Raw genomic sequence first — 18,431 nt, 5'->3', positions numbered from 1 at the left:
AGAGGAGTGGGTGAAGGAAGGATAAGGAGTTGGGGGATGGCACACAAAGTAAGCTGAGGTTCTTGCCATTTTCCTGGAAAGTGGAAGGGGGGGTCAAGAACTGAGTCCTGGAGTCCTCTCTCCAACCTTAGGGCATTTTCCTTTAGTTACAGGACTCAGAGGAACACACACACACACACACAAACACACACACACACAAGGAAGAAGGCCAGAAGGCAGGCTAGTTTCATGAATATGGTAGAGGTTGGAGAAGGGTTATCAGGAACACTTTTGTGAAGAAAAGCTGTGACCTGTTCAAGGCCCATTCAGGGAGCTGTGGGTCTCCTCCAGGGTGACCTTGTCATTAAATAGCTATAAATAAACGGCAAAGGACAGGAGTTCCCAGAGATGTACCTGAGTCATTCGGGTCACCATCAGCCTAGTGGCTTCATTGGACAGAAATGAGGTGAAAAGCAAGAACTAAAAGGCAATCTTGGGGGAAAAGAAACTGCATTTGGAAGTTATTTGAGTGTTGAAGAGGGCAGAGTACGGGCTTGGCTGTGCATCAGCTGAGGGATCTGGAAGGAACAGAATCTGGAAGAAGTACAGGAAGAAGAAGAAGAAAAAGAAAGGGGAATCAATCATAAAATGAAATTCCTGAGTCTGGCTTGGATGCCAAAGGCAGCACATTTTTTGCCTGAGGAAAACATTCTTAATACAGCTCTGGGGGTGGTATTCCTGAGTGATACAGATTAGTAATCAAATTATTTTCAAGGCTAATGAGCCCATGATGACCCTGGCACCCAGCCTCATCATCCCATGGACGGGGTTCAGCAAATGCCTTCTCCTGTCCGTCTCCTTGGCCCTTGTACACACATTTCAAGAACTAGGGGCCAGTAAAGGCCAAAGGAAACAGATCTTGGTTTGTTTTTCAGACCTTCACCGATCCTGCAGACACTGATCGAACACCTCTTCCACAATACCTGAGGGGGGACTCAGTCACCGTGACTCACTGACCTCCAAGATTCAGAGCCTAATTGGGAAAGATGATGTTATGGACTGAATGTTTGTGCCCCCACCCCCACCCCCCAATCCTCATGTTGAAGCCCTAGCCTATAATAGGATAGTGTCTAGAGATAGGGCCTTTGTGGAAGTAATTAAGGTTAAATGAGGTCATAATGGTTGATCCTGACCCGATAGATTTAGTGTCCTTATGAGAAAAGGAAGAGCAACCAGAGTGCTCTCTCTCTCTCCTCGTGCAGACACGTGGAGGAAAGGCCATGAGAGGACACAGCAAGATGGCGGCAGTCTACAAGCCAGAAAGAGGGCCCTCACCAGAAACGCACCACGCCGGCACCCTGATCTAAGAATTCCTGCCTCCAAGACCTGTGAGAAAATAGATGTCTGTCATGTCAGCCCCCCAGGCTATGGTATTTTGTTATGGCAGTCTGCATTGACGAAGGCAGAGGGCACACATATAATCAACGATAGCACAAGGCAGAAGGAAAGTCAGGAAGAGGGTTGCGGGACCAGAGAAGGTGGAAGGTGAAGCCAGACTGAGGGCACTGGGGAGAAGGGCCTGGCAGGGGTGGTGCTCAGGTTAGAGACCGGGAGGTGAGAGTTTGGGAAGCCCAGGAGAGGCAGTCCTGACTGAGAGAACACCACGGACAAAGGTCAGAGGCCTGGAAAATCCACCAAGCTCTCAGGGAGCCTTGGGCAGATAAAAGGTTGGGCTTCACGGGGGAGCCCCATGGAGACATGGTGGGTATTTCCACCAGGATGAGCATGAAACCATTTTTGTAGTGTTAAAAACAAAGCAAAGCAAAACCTAAGGAGGAAGAAACAGCTGCCCAACTCTGACTGCAGACAGAAGCTGGTGCTAATACACGCCCCTAAGAAACAGAATTGGCTTCACACTAGACTAGGTTGTCAAAGTGTGGTCCCTGGGCCGGCAGCATTAACAGCACTTGTGAGACTGTCCAAAAAGCAAATTCCTGGGCCCCACCCCAGGCATGCTGCATCAGAAACTGTAGAGTTGGAGCCTAGTGATCTGTGTTTTCAAAAGCCCTCTGGGTGATTCCGATGACACCGATGTTGGAGAAGCACAACTCTGTGCAACCCGGAGCAGCTAGGTTGCTTCCTCTCGGAATGTTCTCCAAAGTGTGTTCATCCTGGGATCAGGAAGTCCTCTGCCCACTCATCTCTTTTAGCAGCTGATGAGATTTTGACCATTTGGTTTTTTATTTGAATCCCTCTACTGCCCCTCATTTCCACAGGTTTGGGAGAGCATCTCTAAATTAGCACTTTTTCTTCCTGAAACCTCCTCAGGTCTGAACAAATGTTTACTGAGTACAGGTTTCACATCCTGGCATTTGCTGGAATATGATTAGGAGACAAAGAGCCACAAGACAAGGTCTCTGCCTTCCACCATTCCATTAGCAAGGCATGTACTTGTGAAAAATAAATTTATCTCAAGATAACATGTGCCTGGCAGACGTGGATGGTACAGCCAAGAACTCCGGAGGAGGGGTGCTCGGGGAGGGTGGAATGCGGGTTCTGTCCTATGCCCAGTTCCTTTCCCCCCACCAGAGTTTTCTAGTCCTGAATACCCTACGTGTTCCATAATTCCTGTGAAATGATGCCTGTCTGCCCCGTTGCTTTCCAAGCGGGTGTCCTCTTCACAGATTCCCCATTCCTGTAGACCGAGCACCACCTCATCCTCTGAACTCCTCCCCCCCCCCCCAAAGGCAAGTTGGTTCCTGCTCATCCGGCCAAGCCCCTCTCTGTTCTCACTGCCCCACTCATTCACCGCACCGAGAAGTAAGGAGAAGAAAGCAGGAAGTGGGCTGCTCCTGAGGGCCAGCCCTCCCAACACCCCCTCTGGCTGCCAGCAGTGTGGGCAGATGTGACAGCAGGAACTCCAGGCCATGTCAACACGTCAACACCTCCTTTTACTGTCCCTTGCTTCCTGACCCCAACTCCAACCTCATGCACTCCAGAGTAAAGATCATAGGAACCTGCCTTTCTGTACTGCCATGGAGGTCTCTCTCTCTCTCTCTTTTTTTTTTTAAGATTGTATTTATTTATTTGAGAGAGAGAGAGAACGAGAGTGTTTGAGAATAGGAGGAGGAGCAGAGGGAGAGGGACAAGCAGACTCCTCACTGAGCAAGGAGCCCGACCAGGGCTTGATCTCATGACTCTGAGATCATGACCTGAGTTGAAACCAAGAGTTGGACACTCAACCGACTGTGCCACCTGGGTGCCCCCATGAAGGTCTTTCTAAAGAGCAATATCATCTCTCACTTATTCCCCCTGCAGGATCTGAGTCTTTAAAAGCTATCTCTCCAGCCTTCACCCATGTCTCCGTCACTTCTTCATAGGTCTGGCCACAACGTCCATTCCGTTCTTGTTCTCTTGTCTGCTATTCTTCCTCTTTCCATGCCTCACTCTCACCCCAAACTCCAGAGTAGTCCTTTCCAGTTCACCCTGTCTTCTCAAGAGGGGACCAAAGGGGGAGAATGGAAGGGGCAGTCTCTCTCTGTGGAATTGGCTAGTGAATCACTGGGGAATGTGGTTTGTGGTCCGTTCCATCCCTGAGACTGGACAAGGCAAAAAGCCTCCAGTGATGGGCTCATGCCTGAGGCTACAGCAGCCCTGAAGTCCTCATGCTGGCAGGAAGGGCAGCGCTGGACTCCAGAACTGAAGAAATCCTGCTGTATACAATCACCTCCCTAAAGGTACTGCTCCCGTGACTTACGACCCTGATTCAAATCCTGCAGTCATGTTACATGATCTTTGGGTTTCTCAACCACGTCCAGGATACTGGGCACACTCAGATTCTCCCATTTTAAAGGACATCGATAAAGATATTCTAGGCAACAGAAAATACAATGTCTTGTTTCCAACTTGTAACTGCAAACCTGTTTTTTCAATAATTTTATATATGGTTCTAGGTAGTGTAAATTAAAGACCAGTGCTGGTTTTCTCAGCAGGAATTAAGAGAGGATAAAGAGGGACAGATCGGTGTGGCTGCTTGATTGACTGGCTCACTAGCTTATAGCCCTTCTTTTGTCCATTTGTTCATTCCTGAAGTTATTTGTTCATCCATCCATCCATTTTTATATATCTATTTTTATATACTGTATATGCTTGAATTTAAGGTAAAGCTCTTCCCTTCCCCAAATGATCTGTCAGAAAAAAAAGGCAGTATGTATTTTAGCCCTTACAGAATTTTTCATTGTATGGGCTGCCCTCTCAGCTACCCTATTTTGAACAAAAATATACTCTCTGGGAAAAGTATTAGCCTGATACCCCTTCAGTCAATGCCTCCAAAAGGAGGCTTACAAAGGTCACCTAATAGATTTTTTTTTCAGTAAGCCTGGTACTATAATATAGATTCAGTAACTTTTCTTGAGGTTATAGACTCGCAATTACAAGAGCTGAATTTTGTCATTAAAAAAACATTTAAAAGATCTTTTTTTTAAAGCAATATACGAAATGGTTTTATTGTGAACATCAAAAACAAACAAACAAAAACCTTCTAAGGGATTTGATTAAACTTTTCAACAAAAAAGGCATACAAATAACCAATACGTACATGAAAAGATGCTCCACATCGTTAGTCATTGGGGAAATACAAGTGAAAACCACGAGATACCACTTCATGCTCACTAGAAGAGCTAAGATCAAAATTACAGACAATAACAAGTGTTGATGAGAATCAGGAGCATTAGAGTCATTACACGTTGCTCATGGGAAAGTAAGATGGTGCAGCTGCTGGGAAAGCAGTTTGGCAGTTCCTCAAAATGTTAAACACAGATCACATGACCCAGGATTCCACTCCTAGGTAGATAACTAAGAGAAATGAAAACACACGTCCACACAAAAACTTGTACATGTATGCTCCGCAGGTGCATTATTTACAATGGTCAAAAAATGGAGACAACTCAGATGTCTATCAACTAATGAATGGATAAACAAAATGCAGCATATCCATACACTAGAATATTATTTGGCAACAAAAAAGGAATGAAGGACTCACACATGCTACAACCTGGATGAACCTTGAAAACATGATGCGAAGTGAAAGAAGCCAGTCAAAAAATGTCGCGATATTGCATGGTTCTGTTTATATGAAAGGTCCAGAATAGGTAAATCCATAAAAACAGAGAGTAGATTAGTGGTTGCAGGGGACTCAGGGGAGAGAAGAAGGAATGACTGCTGGTGGTATGAGCTTTCTTATGGGGCGAAACAAATGTTTTGCAACTAGGGGCACCTGGGTGGCTCAGTGGGCTAAGTGTCTGCTTTCGGCTCAGGTCATGATCTCAGGGTCCTGGGATCGAGCACCCCCCCCTGCAATGACGGGCTCCATGCTCAGCGGGGAGTCTGCTTTTCCCTCTCTCTCCCTCTCTCCCTCTCCTTCCCTCTCTCTCTCACATAAACAAATACAATCTTTAACAAAATGTTTTGCAATTAGACAGTGGTGTCTGTTGTATAAGTCTGTGAATATACCAAAATCCACCACATTTTAAAAGGATGAATTTTACGGTATGTGAAGTAGGTCTCAAGAAAGCTGCTATTCAAAAATAAATAAATATCTTCTGGATTAAAAAGAAATAGCCAACTCTCTTTAGACTGTAGGGACAATGATAAAGGCTAGAACGTGGATATGGTTCCAGTGGCCAAAGGATGCTGAAGTCAAAGATGGGAGTGGAGCGTTGGATGTTTTGTAACAGGGGGAGTTGGAGAAATGTCGTATTTTAATTTAATGCATTATTTTGTACAGTATGTCACTTGAAACATGTCACTAAATATATTAAATATTACCCGAAAACATTTACATATTCACATCAGCTTTTTTTTTTTTTTAAACAACCCTCCTTATTGGGAAGCACACATATGGTCAGTTTCAAGCACACATTGTATGTATCAAGTGCAGCTGTGTGTCAGGCACCAGCTGCGTCCTCAGGAGAGTAACACCGACTCTCAGTACGGACATGGTTCTGACCTCAACGGAGCTTCCAGCCTCGTTCGTTTCAATTAAAATGGAGCTCAATTTTCAAGCAATTTCTATGAAAAGTCTGTAAAACTGATGATAAAACCTTGTGGGTCATTCCTAATATTTCGGAGTGCCATCAGTTCCTCGGAGCTCAGATGCAAATTCTGTACCTCTTCCCCATAATCATGTGCATTTGCTCAGAGGGGAAATTTCTTTTTTTTTTTTAAAGATTTTATTTATTTATTTGACAGAGAGAGATATAGCGAGAGAAGGAACACAAGCAGGGGGAGTGAGAGAGGGAGAAGCAGGCTTCCCGCGGAGCAGGGAGCCCGATGTGGGGCTCGATCCCAGGACCCTGGGATCATGACCTGAGCCAAAGGCAGACGCTTAACGACTGAGCCACCCAGGCGCCCTCAGAGGGGAAATTTTTTCATCTTGTCTCAGGCCGTTCATGTATACAGTTCCCTGCCACCCCCACGCACACACATGCCACGCCCCGGGCTGGATTCCTTACTTTGAGATCATTCTATATGGAATCTACTTGAATCTGGACCCATTCTCTAGGCCCCAAAACACATAAACAATCAGGACCTCAAGAACTGGAGGCCTGGAAAGGATCCAAGATGACCTGAGCCCCAGGAGACGCAGGGAGGGCCCCGGGACCACTGTGTAAGAGGGTTGAGGACCCGACAGGCACCTGTCTCCCCATTTTGACCCCGAGAGGGTCTACTTTTACCTGGTTTAACACAGGGCTTTCGCCTGAGATCCATTTTCAAGAAAGCTCTTCACTAGTTAACAAGTCCCCAAACCTCCTTATTGTATGAGCAAATGAGAACCCTGAAACTCAAACAGGCTGACCAGGTGACTCACCCAAGATCATGTGGCAGGACAGTGACACAGCAGCCAGTGACCAGACCCAGGTCTCCCCGTCCCAGAGCAAGGCTCTCTCTGTCCCTCAGGCCTCTCCCGGGGAGGGAGCACAGGTTGGGGGCTAAGGATTTAGCAAACAGGAGCAGAAAGGGTTCTTCTTAGAGAGAAAGAGGGAGAGGACCCAGAGGTACCCTCGGACCAACGGAGGGAGGGCCACTCTCTGGAGATAAAGGAGCTAATGCGTACTAAGTGTTTTCCAATCTTGGGACTGCAGGATCCAGAAAGCTAAGAGCAGTGACCATGGCAAGCCCTATGCCTGTGCACAGTTAGGTCGAAGTCCAGGGTTCTAAAACCACCAACCTGTCCCTTGCAAACCTCTCTTCCGTATTTCCACGGCAATTCCACCCTCGACCAAGGCTCCCTGCTTTTCCTACACCCTTTCTCCTGTGGTTCAGTCTGGCCTATATGAGCTCAATATGTAGGAGGATAAGGGAGAAGGGAAAGGCAAGGATCCATGGATTAGAGAAACACGGGAGCAGTTTATAAAGAGATTATTGAGCTCCTGCTCTAAGTCCCTGGGCTCTAGGAAACCTCCACATTCAGAAGAAGCTAGGAGCGCATCCTGACCCCTGGGAAGAATGTGGTCCCTGCTGTTACAATTGACTGTTGTCATGCCAGCACAGGGAATGAGGAAGACCCCACCTGGCCCAGTGAGCCATGCATCAGTGTGCAGGGAAGGAGGGAAACGGAACCTCCCATCCTGGGCATCTGAGGCAGTTAAGAAGGAGAACAAAATGAAGAGCACCTACCTGCCCCAGAATTTCACACTGGGATGAGCTGATAAATTCTGGCAGATCAGGGGATGCAAAGAAGCCCTGAGGCTGTGGGGGGCGGGGGGAGCAACAGGTTTCCCAGGGGTCATGCATGGAGCCTCTGGGAGGAGTCGGGTTGGGAAAGGTGGACAGGGCTGCAGGCAGGAACACAGGACTTGAGCAAAGATTTGATGGGGCCCAGACAGCATATCATGCTAGCGAGGGTGAAGGGCTTACTTGGAAAGTATGGGGGCGGGGCTGGGTTAGAAGGGTAGACAGAGGTCTCATTATGCATGGCACCAAAGAGCAAATTGAAGGAATCGGGATGTGTCTAGAGGCCTGGGAGCTTCCGAGGGAACTGGAAGAAGGGGAGAAGCTCCTAGGTAATATCAGGGGGTATCAGCTAATCAGCTTGGCCTGGGCTAGAGTTGAGCCAGGGGGTAAAAGGGAAGACAGGAATGAGAGGCATGAAGAAGAAGTCTGCAGGATTAGTGATAGGTAAGATATGAGCAGAGAAGAGGAGAAAGGGAAGAGAACTTCAAGCTTTCTGACCTGGGTGTCTAGGAGAATGACAGGTGAGTGAATGGGAGGGTTGCCTGGAGGAAGAGATGGTTTGGTGTGAGAAACTGATGAATTTGGTTTCCGACATGTAGCACTTAAGGTGAATTGCTTGAGTGGAAACGTCTTACAGACTCTTGGAAGTGGGGGGCTGAAGGGAGGAGGGTCTGGCTGGATGCAGAGCCCAGGAGTCATGTGAAGTGATGAGAGTGGAGGTGGGGGCAGCAGATCTAAGTGCGTGTTGCCCCTTGATTCTCCAGGAGGCTGCCGTATAGAGATTGTCATTAGGCTTGGAGACAGGCTAACATTTAGTGCATACCTAGCAAAGATGAAGTCTGCGGGAAAGGGCTTATCTGTGAATCAAGGACCCAGAAGAAGGAGAGGATTAAGGAGAATGGCAAATTATAGCTATAACCTAAACAATTTGATGTTCCCATAAACCCTACATCTATTTTTTTTTTTGAGATTTATTTACTTATTTTAGAGGGAGAGAGAGAGAGCACAAGCGTGAGGGGCAGAGGGAGAGGGAGAGGGAGAGAAAATCTCAAGCATTCTCCACACTCAGCGAGGAGCCTGACATGGGGCTTGATCACAACCTGAGCCGAAACCAAGAGTCAGACGCTTAACGGACTATACCACCCAGGTGCCCCAACGCTACATCTTTTCAATTCAACTAAGGGCCAGTTTCCACTCAGAGAATGGAGAAGCCCACAGTTGACTAGCAGATATCTCCAGGACCCCCAAATCATCCTGAATTACACAACTTATCCAGACTCTTAAGACATGAACTGTTACAACATGTCCTACCTGCTCCTCCCGAAACGTCAAGCTCTCTTTTCTCAGATCCACTTTACCTGCTACTGCTTAAGTTTGATCAGGCCCCCCTCCACTCCCACCAGCTCTCTGCAGCCTTCAGAATAAAGTCCAAACTCTTTGGCTGCCAGGTTCAAGCCTTATCTTACATTCTGCCCTTTATCTTTATTGTCCTTTGACACTCTTGGCTCCACCCAAAATGACTCATTCAAACTAGGCCTTCCCGCCTCACTGCTTTTATTTACACTCTGCTCTGACCACAAGCACCAGCCCAAGTTTCCACGGTCATCCCCTACCCATCCTTTCGGAGCTTTTCCAAATGCCACTTCCTCCAGGAAGCATTCCTAGACTCCCCCGACAGAAATAACCTCTCTATCCTCTGACATCGTCACACTTCATGAGTGCATTTTTTATGGCACTGCAAGTCCCCATCTCGTCTTACAGTTCAGTATCTTTATTTACTACCTCCCGACCAGGCTGTAAACTTACTGAGAAAAGATAAAATCCTTCCCATGTAAAGAAAGACTGACCCTGAGAGTCAAGGAGGTGAAGAGGGGAGAAAGAGCAAACAAATCTCCAGAACAAGTTACAAATGAGAAAACTAAGGCTCTGTGGGGCAATGTCACCCAGCGAGATAGTGACCGAGTCAAAGCTCAGACCCACATCTCTCTAACCCGCCACTCTTCATCTCTCCAGGGAGAGTGCCCGGGGTGCTTTCCGGGGCATTTTCACCTATGTCCGGGATTTCTCTGGAGGATCTTATCAGGGACACTGTCCTTTTTCTTCATTTTCAAGTGAGAAAGGTGAGGTCTGGAAGAGTCAAGCCCAAAGTCGCACAGTTAGCGAGTGGCGGAATCTATGCTGGGGCCATGTCTTCTGACTCCTGATCCTCTTTCCACTAACCCAGGCTCCCAGCTTGCCTGCGCTGGGGGCTTGGGAACTCAAGCCCAGGACAGCCACTAAGGACTGCCTAGATGGGCATCACTGTACCTCGGTGCCCCATGTCCCTGTAAGTAGTGGAGGGAAGGTAACCAGCTGCTAGTAAGGGCGCCTTCCGAGCGTCAGATCCCTGGGAACCTGCCTGGAGCAGGAACCTGGGGTGGGGAGAGTGGAAACCTACCTAAGAGAGAGGAGCTAGGGTCCCACCGCAAATACACCTGGAGAACGGAGATGTGCTTGAGGCTAGGGAGGAAGTAGGGGGCGGGGCCGACTCCATAACTTAGAAACCAGGAAAAGATGTAATGCTCCAGGGGCCAGGACCAGAGGAGGGGCTGTTCTCTTGCAGGTAGGAAATGGATCCCTGTCTCTCCCCATCCCTTAGGAGCAAAGCCTAAACTCAAGGCAGAATTCCCAGCAGGACTTCGAGGAGCCGCCTGGACCCTCGAGTGTCCCATAAGGATGCAGCAGCTGGGGGAGTCTGAGAGAGCCAGGTGGCTGGTAGACCCTCAGAGAGAGAAGGGGCACAGGAAAGGGGGACGGTCAGTCCTATGCCCTCAAAGCTGCTGGGTGAATTGGCCTAACGGAAAGGGAGACAACAATTAAACCCAGTGCCAAGTTCTAAACACTGGGCGCGGGGTGTTCCTGTGAGCCCCCCTGGCTAGTGAGTGATGTGACCAGAATCTTTGCTGCTGGATTTCAAGAGAGAAAAGGCAAGAAGGGCACTGGAGAGGAGGAAAATGTTAGTGAACTTGTAGCTGTGAGATAGAAAAGGGGAAGGATCACCCTTCCGTGGATGTTGGCAGTGGTTGATCTTAGTTCTAATCGCGTTGCCCAGCTGCCTTATGAAAGCAGCAGTTCCCTTTGTACTGGGGAAAGGGAAGGGCTGGGGGAGGCCTTGGGAACCAGAGGAGCATCCTTTCTGCCGCCCACCCATAGCCTACCTGGGAAACAAATGCTGCATTCCCATCCATCCGCCCATCGTGTCTAGGTAAAAAGGGCATTGGAATTTGCAGCCTCCAGCCTGCTTTCTTAATCAAACTGTCATCATGAGTAATAATTATCCCTTGGGAAACAGCAGAGTGACTCAAAAAGTGGTCCCCTCCCCCACTGCCACCCCCTCGCACAGCTCAGAGCTTTGTTCAGGGTGCCGAGAACCCCAGAAAGTGAAGCCACCAGCTCAGCTCGGGAAGCCTGTCTGCTTAAGTGACCATGCGGACTCCAGTGTCTGATGGGCAGTCACAAAAAGTCTCTTGGGCTCAAGAGCTCATTAGGGCTGGCTGTTCATCAGATGCAGGGCAGGGGGGGTGGGGTGCGGGGCAAGAAGCAAATACTGCTGGAGAAGTGATGCTTGTCAGGGAGACAGCACGCAGGAGGAGGAGCCCCGAGTGCCGCCCTCTGAGGATGGCCTTTTTCCTCAGGGGCTTCCCACCCACTCAGATTAACCCTAAGTGTAAAAATATAACGATAAGGAGAGCCACACTTACTCAACACCAACCATGTGCCTGTTGAAGGACCGAATTTTTGCATTCAGTTGAGGTTATTAGGAAGCTGGTGCATAAGGCCATCTGGGATGGTAAAATATTGAAACAGGCCATGCGGGTTGGTACACGCCTGCTCCCCCGGCCCCCTCAATCACCCTCGTCTTCCGGATGAGGATGAGCAGGCCAAGGGACTTGCCAAACGTCAAGTTAGGGAGTCCGGGAGCTGGAGTTGGAACCCTGGCTGACTGACTCCAAGCTTTTGCACTTGACCACCAGACTACCAGCCCTGTGTGCGTGACAGGCCACTGCCCCCATCCCTGCTCCTCCCCCTTTACCCTAGAACCCACACAGAGTCTAAGAGAAAGCCCCAATCACCGAGCCAGCAAGAACTTCTCTTAATTATCATACTTGCAGAGCCCCGAGCATGCCAACTGTTGGGTATCTCCAGCCACCCGTGTGTGACCACCTCAGAGCCCCTTCCATCTGGGAGGCCAGGGCCACGCGGTCCAGAGCCCATGACTCCCGGGCAGGGGGAAATGTAGGGGCTGGTAGAGATCTACCACTCGAGGTCTACCCTAGGGTACGCTCCCTCCCTTCCCTTCCTCACCATCAGTGTGCTTGCCTTAGCAGTATTCAGGACACATGGAGCCATTGCCAAAACCACGGAGGGCCACTTGCTAGGAGACATCCTCTTCCCAGGCTTTTCTGACCCATGAGAAATGGGTGTAAGCTGCGGTAGGAAGGTTTTGTCGGACACGGGTAGGGGTCTGTGTCCATGGGGGATACGGATGCAGGGCCAGCTGTGCACCAGCACTCAGTCCCTGAAGATCCTCTGTAAGTTGGACACTGCTGAGTCTAGGATAAATTAGATCCCTCCTGGCTAGAGTTATGGGATGAATAATGTCTTCTGAAAGACCTGCTTGGCCCCAGAACTGCGCCCACATCAACAGTCACTAGCTATGAAATGCTATTTCCTTTGAGACAATAATAGGTTTCCCCCCACCCCTGCCAGGGTTCTAGAGTCAAAGCCACGGAATGCGAGAAGACCCAGTGATACAGAAGTCTTTTTCTGCAGGACCTTGCTGTGCAAAGACGCGTGACAAATCTCCAAGAGCCAGCTCATCTGAACATTTCACCAGTGGAACCCCCATAACTATCTCATGGCATAGAGTTTCTCGGAACACTGTTTGGCGGGTGCTATTCTAAAGAGTGGGGACAAAACACTCACCACTGGGGTAGGGGGATGGGGAGTTTCAGCCATTGGAAAGGGACCATTTTTAATTCCACGGTCCCCACAAGGGGAACACAATTTCCATTTCCTCTTTCTCTTAACAAATTCTTAACTCCCTCGGGTTCCTTTTTAGGAGGCCCCTAAATTGCTCTCACAGATTCTCCCATTAAAGTCAAAACATGGTTCACACGGCACCCCTACTTCATCTACTGCTGCAATGAGTCTATTTTTCTAAGAAGGTACTCATAAAAATGGGAATGATGGCAGTCAAATTTTATAGTGCATATGTTTGTGCCAGACACTGTTCTAGCTGTTTTATGTGGGTTCTCTTGTAATTCATTCACATTTTCCTTCCGTTAATTCTGCCCTGAGCCACCACCACCCCCTGCAACCCCGCACTACCCTCCTCCAAGAGGAGAGCTGGGGATCTCCTCCCCTGGAAACAGGTCACATGCAAAGGGAAGGGTAGAACTGAGAAAAACAATTCAGGCTCTCCCTCTCTGCTTAGGAGCTAACCCACCCTCTCACTAGAAGCAGGACCCCTACCACATTATTTCCCTGGGGACCTCTGAGTACTCGATAAATATAAACAGAAATCAATGAGCCCCAAGCACTTTGTGGATGCTCCTTTGGTCACCCCTGTGCAGGGGTTACAAAAATTAATATTGCCACTTTTTCTTGACCGCTCACTAGGCAATCTACATACATTATCACAGATCTTCCCAACAACCTGTTATTCCTGAATTCTTTCAGAAAAGAGATTCCAGGGCTCCGAGGAGCTAAGTGGTTTACATGGAGCTTCACAGTGGGCAATTGGCCAAGCGGGGATTTGAATCCAGGTCCAACAGGCTCCAAAGCCCAATCTCTTTCTGAGGCATCACAGTCCTTCAGCTGTGTAGATAAACATGCAGACCAAGAATTTTTTTTTTTTATATAAAGAAATAACATGGTCAGTCAGTGAAGGAGTCCCAAACTGGAATCCAGGAGGATTGGTTACAAGATAAATATGCCCTGAAGACTGTTCCCCTGGTACCTGGGCACTGCCCATCCTTCACTTCCCAGCACGGGAGCATCTTCACCTTCCTTGCGTGATAAAATGTTGCGAGATAAAATACCGGATATCCGGTTAAATTTGAACTTCACATAAACAATACCTAATGTCTTAGTATAAGTATGTCCCAAATATTGCACGGGCTATACTTATACCTGAAAAATATTCATGGCTTATCTGAAATTCAAATCTGAGTGTCCTGTGTTTTTATTCGCTAAATCTGGCAACCCCACCCTAGAGTCAGAGGCATGCTGGGAAGTCTCCTGCCTGGCTCTAGGTCCCAAGTGTTGCTCCAATGGGAGTTGCCATGGCAGCCTGAGCAGGCCCTTCTGGAGCTGTCTCTACTTACCTACCCCCACCCCCACCCCAGCTTCACCTCGCCCCTGCACTCTCCATGCTCCAAACATGCTGAGCTACTTTCAGTTTCCTGAATGTGTCACGCTGCTTCTGGCCTCAGGTCTTAGCGCTTTGCTGTGTTCTGTGCCTGCCTTCTTCCCTCTCTCCCACTCTCTGGCCACTTCCTATTGATCCTTAGGGTCTCCACTTGGAGTTGCTTCCGCCAGGAAGTCTTCCCTGACACCCTGATCCCTGCCCCTTCCCATACTGCAGCACGCAGCATCTGCTGTCCACCGCGCTGCTTGCTCCAGAGAGCGGGGGTGGGTCACAAGCATCCTTGCGTCCCCACACCTGGCACCGACATGTAGCCTCAGGTAGTAAGTCAGCAGATGCTTATTAAATGAATGAACGGATGGATGGAGACTGTCCAGGCAGAGCTCGTCTCTTGAATGTGACTGCTTCCTTCCTCCCTTCTATCCTTACTCACTTTTTCATCTCTTGCCTCCTTTCCCTCCCTCAGAGTTGTGAAAGGCTGAGGCTTAGGTCCACAAGGGCACGTCCTGGCCTGGACTCAGGTGAGGAGAGAGCAGTCAAGGCTCAGAGAGGTCTCCTCGTGCCCCTTACCTGGTCATGCCATACCCACTGTCCCTGGGGGCTCACGTCTAGCTACAGGTCAGTGGAAACTTCTCGGCTTCTAAATCCTCCTGGCACATGCCCCCTCTGTGTGCAAACTCTGCTCCCCTTCTCCCCTTGGCCCCTTTAAGGGAACCTAATTGGATTGAGCCCCAAGTTTGGGGTGTGGGGAGACGACAGTGTCAGATGGCTGAGGGTTAGGGCAGGTGGTGGGGCTCGGTGGGCTCAGAACATCACCCATATGTTCCCTGTTCACCCACCCAAGGCTTTGCCCACGCACAGCCTGACAGCCAGAGAAGGCAGCACAGAACTTAACCCTTTTGTAGAATTTAGAAGGTAGTTTCACAAAGGACCAGTGAGCAGCAATCAGTGTTAACTTTAACCCCCAAACACACACGCGCACACACACACACACGCGCACACACACACACACACACACCCTAGAGTTCTGCCTCTATGCCGCTCAAGGAACCCGGCTTGCTTCCAGTCAGGGCTTGATTTAGAAGATGCCCTCTGGGGGGCAGGAAGTCCATGCCAGAGCAATGGGGTGTGCTGGGAATACGACCAGGGTGGGGGTGCTGAAGGGCATGGGGAGAGGAGAGAGTGGGGAGGGCAGGGAGCAGCTCAGAGGCAGCTCCTGAAGCTGGATTCTGAAAGCCCTGCTCTGTTGCTCTCTGATCTGACCTTTAGAGGCAGGTGGCGATTTTGTGCCTTCTCATCATCGCCCCCAACCTCCCCTCCCAGAATACGTTAAGAGGACAAAGCGGGAGAAACACCCTTCAGTGTCAAAGTAACTCCAAAAATAGAATCGCTCTGCCCCGGGGGGAAGGCTAGCAAGCTGGGCGTGCAGTGCACCCGCGGCTCCGGCCACTGAGTCCCTTCTGCAAGCGCTCCCGCTTCCGTCCAGGTGTCCAGGTACGCATAGTCTCGGAAACACCCCCCCCCCCTTCCAAGCCCTACCACCCCGGCCAGCCTCCAACTTGTGGCTGGGCACTCGGCCCGGGTCGCGGGAGGGGACTCACACCGAGAGAAGCACCGACTCCGACGGCTCCTTGGCTGGGCCAGGTGAGGCGCCCGCTGCGCAGCGGCAGGTACAGGTGGGTCTGGGGGCTGCGGCAGGTAGGGGGTTCGCGGCCGCTCCGGAGGCCTCTGCTGAGTAACAGGGCTGACAGGTTTGTGTTTTCCCCCTCTCCTCCTCCCAGTTAACCACACCCCTGCTGCTCTCCTCCTCACTTCCTTAAAGGGTGGGGTGTGTTGTCGGTGGTGCTGAGTGTGTGCCTGCTCCAGCCTCTTACCATAAACCCTGAAATAGACGCTGCCACCAATTCCCTGAGCTGCACGTGCCCACCTGGGGACCCATCTCCGGAGCCCCAAAGGGGTCTTCGGCCGTGGCCGTGGGCGTGCCCTGTGAGCGGCTGACCCCTCCTAATTCCTCCCACCCCTCCCCTCCTCCTCCCACTCCGCTTGCAGACTTTTGGAGGCCACACTTAAGAGGCTGGTGTTTCCTCTCTAGCCTCCAAGGAGGGTTCAGAGTGGAGATGGTTACCTGGCTCCCATAATCTCAGCATCTGGGCCCCTCCAGGTCTCTCCCTGTCCTAAAGTGGCCCCAACCCCTTGAGGGGGCATGGAGATCAGGTGAATATCACCAAGGGCTTTGGCAGAACCGATCCAGGTGCTTGTGCTGTGATAGGGCAGGACCAGAGGGCAGCGCAAGAATTGTCACAGAAGCTGGGCAGCCTTTACCCAGCCCTATCTCCATATCAGCTGACTTCGCTGCCCAAACAAAGAGGCTGGTTCACCTCTTTACTCAGGCAAGCAGGGCAGTGAAATGCAAGACAGTGACTCAAGGGCACTTAGAAAACCCTTTTTCCCCTGTTGCTAGAAAAATTCCAGACTTTCCCCCTGAGTAGGAGGAGGTGAACAGGACTTAGCATAAGGTCAGAAAGCTGGTATGTCCTCAATGTCTCCCACATCCTCAAAGTTCCTCTCCAGAGCCCCTGCCCCAAACTTCTTCATTCTGGGTCCTGTGAAGGATTGGGATCTCCCACAGTTCTAGAACATGCTATTCACAGGGTCGTCTCTGAGGATGGCGCCCCCTTGAGTTGTGCTGCCATAGGTGACAGCCCAGCATACATGATGGCCCCCCCCAATACAACCTCACCCACTAACTCCAAACTCAGCCACCCCAGGAGAACAATAGGAAAATCCAGCATTTGGTGAGCATGTCTAAATGCCATCCAGTGTTGCTAAGAAAGCATTCCTTTGACACGATTTCGTTTAATTTCTCCCATTTTCTGAAAAGAAAACCAAGACTTAAGATTCCTTAATTTGTCCAAGGCCACAAAGCTAGAAAGTCAATGTTTCTCAAAGTGTGACCAGAGGACGGATGACTTGTATCTTTTAAAATGCAGATACCTGGATGGCACTTCGGGTTTACTGACAATCAGAATCTCTGAGCCTGGGGCCCACCTGCCCAACCAAGGCAACTGACAACCCGTTGGATGGGAGCTCATAGCCACAGCTGCAGGAGCTCCCCCTGGTTCATCCCATTCACCCATTCATGCTGTCCCCAGCACCAGGTAATGCTGGCAACCCGCAAAGCAGTCAGAAGGTGTCAGGGGAGACCTTGGCTAGGGCTCGGGGTGATCAGGCAAGTGGGACAGGTCAACTGGAGTTAGCAGGCAAAGTGTGGGGAAGACTAACGGACCAACTGACCGCACCACAAGCAGATTGTCAGAGGGCTTCGGAAAATGGGGGCTCCGTGTTCTTGTGCATGGGAATGAGGAGATGAATGTTGAGCAGTTGAAAGTTAGATACTTGCATTAGCTGTTGAGGGTCTGTGTTGGGCTGCAGGCAGTGGTAACTAAGGAGGAAAACTAATCCAAACAGGTTTAAGGAAAGGTGAGTTTGTGCTGCTGCCCTGTGGCCAAATCCTTAAACTACAATCTAATCGGGCCCTCATTCGAGAAAAGTTTTCAGATTTTCAAAATTTTCAGAGGATGTTGAATTCTTCACAGATATTTCTTTAAAGCTCTGAAACCTAGTTCCTAGCATCGTAGGATAATCGGTTTTATTTATGAAAGAGACCTTGGGAAACTCCCTGGGATGGATACTGTGCCTGCAGGTCTCCCTATGTCCTGTCCAGTATCAGTCATGACAAGTTAAGGTGACAGGGTCACACATGTCAGCCTGTTACCTGCCTTTTAAAAAAACCTATCAGAAATGCTTCCAGGAGCCTAGAATTCTATGTAAATGGTCTTTTAAAATTCTACCGACATCTCATTGTGTGTTCTAAATTTTAAGATGGTAGCCAACGGAGCAGGTTTAGATGCACATGGGAAGGAGACGGTCAAGAGGGAAGAATGTGACCTTGGCCAGGCGAATCCATTTCTCTGAGTTTGTATTTCCTAATCTAGGAGAGTAGAGGAATAAGAAATACCTCCCCAACCTATTTCACAGGGTACTGTGATGCCCCAATTAACTGATAAGTATGAAAATGTGCATACTATGGTGATTATTATGTTATTGTGCTATAACATGCTATGATTTTATTTTTAGAAATCATGGGAATTAGGGGCACCTGGCTGGTTCAGTTGGTAGAACATGCGACTCTTGATCTCAGGATTGTGAGTTCAAGCCCCACGTTGGTTGTGGAGCCTACTTAGAAAGAAAGAAAGAAAGAAAAGGAAGGAAGGAAGGAAGGAAGGAAGGAAGGAAGGAAGGAAGGAAG

General features: G+C 49.5%; 1 protein-coding gene across 3 annotated transcripts in view; it reads right to left on the bottom strand.

The window, feature by feature from the left end:
• The window catches only part of PTK2B (protein tyrosine kinase 2 beta), a 135,249-nt gene that overhangs the window by 107,993 nt on the left and 8,825 nt on the right, over positions 1-18,431 (bottom strand). The window contains exon 2 of one of the 3 annotated variants that reach the window (XM_035022603.1): positions 15,724-15,853. The gene's annotated coding sequence lies outside the window, so the exon portion shown is untranslated. Of the gene's footprint in view, positions 1-15,723; positions 15,909-18,431 lie in introns of those variants that run through there. The other 2 variants (XM_035022602.1, XM_035022604.1) reach the window with 2 other exon arrangements.

This window comes from Mirounga leonina, unplaced genomic scaffold (genome assembly GCF_011800145.1).
Source record: "Mirounga leonina isolate KUSES-001 unplaced genomic scaffold, KU_Mleo_1.0 Mir_176, whole genome shotgun sequence".
NCBI lineage: Eukaryota > Metazoa > Chordata > Mammalia > Carnivora > Phocidae > Mirounga > Mirounga leonina.
This window is presented reverse-complemented; position numbering and strand designations above follow the sequence as displayed.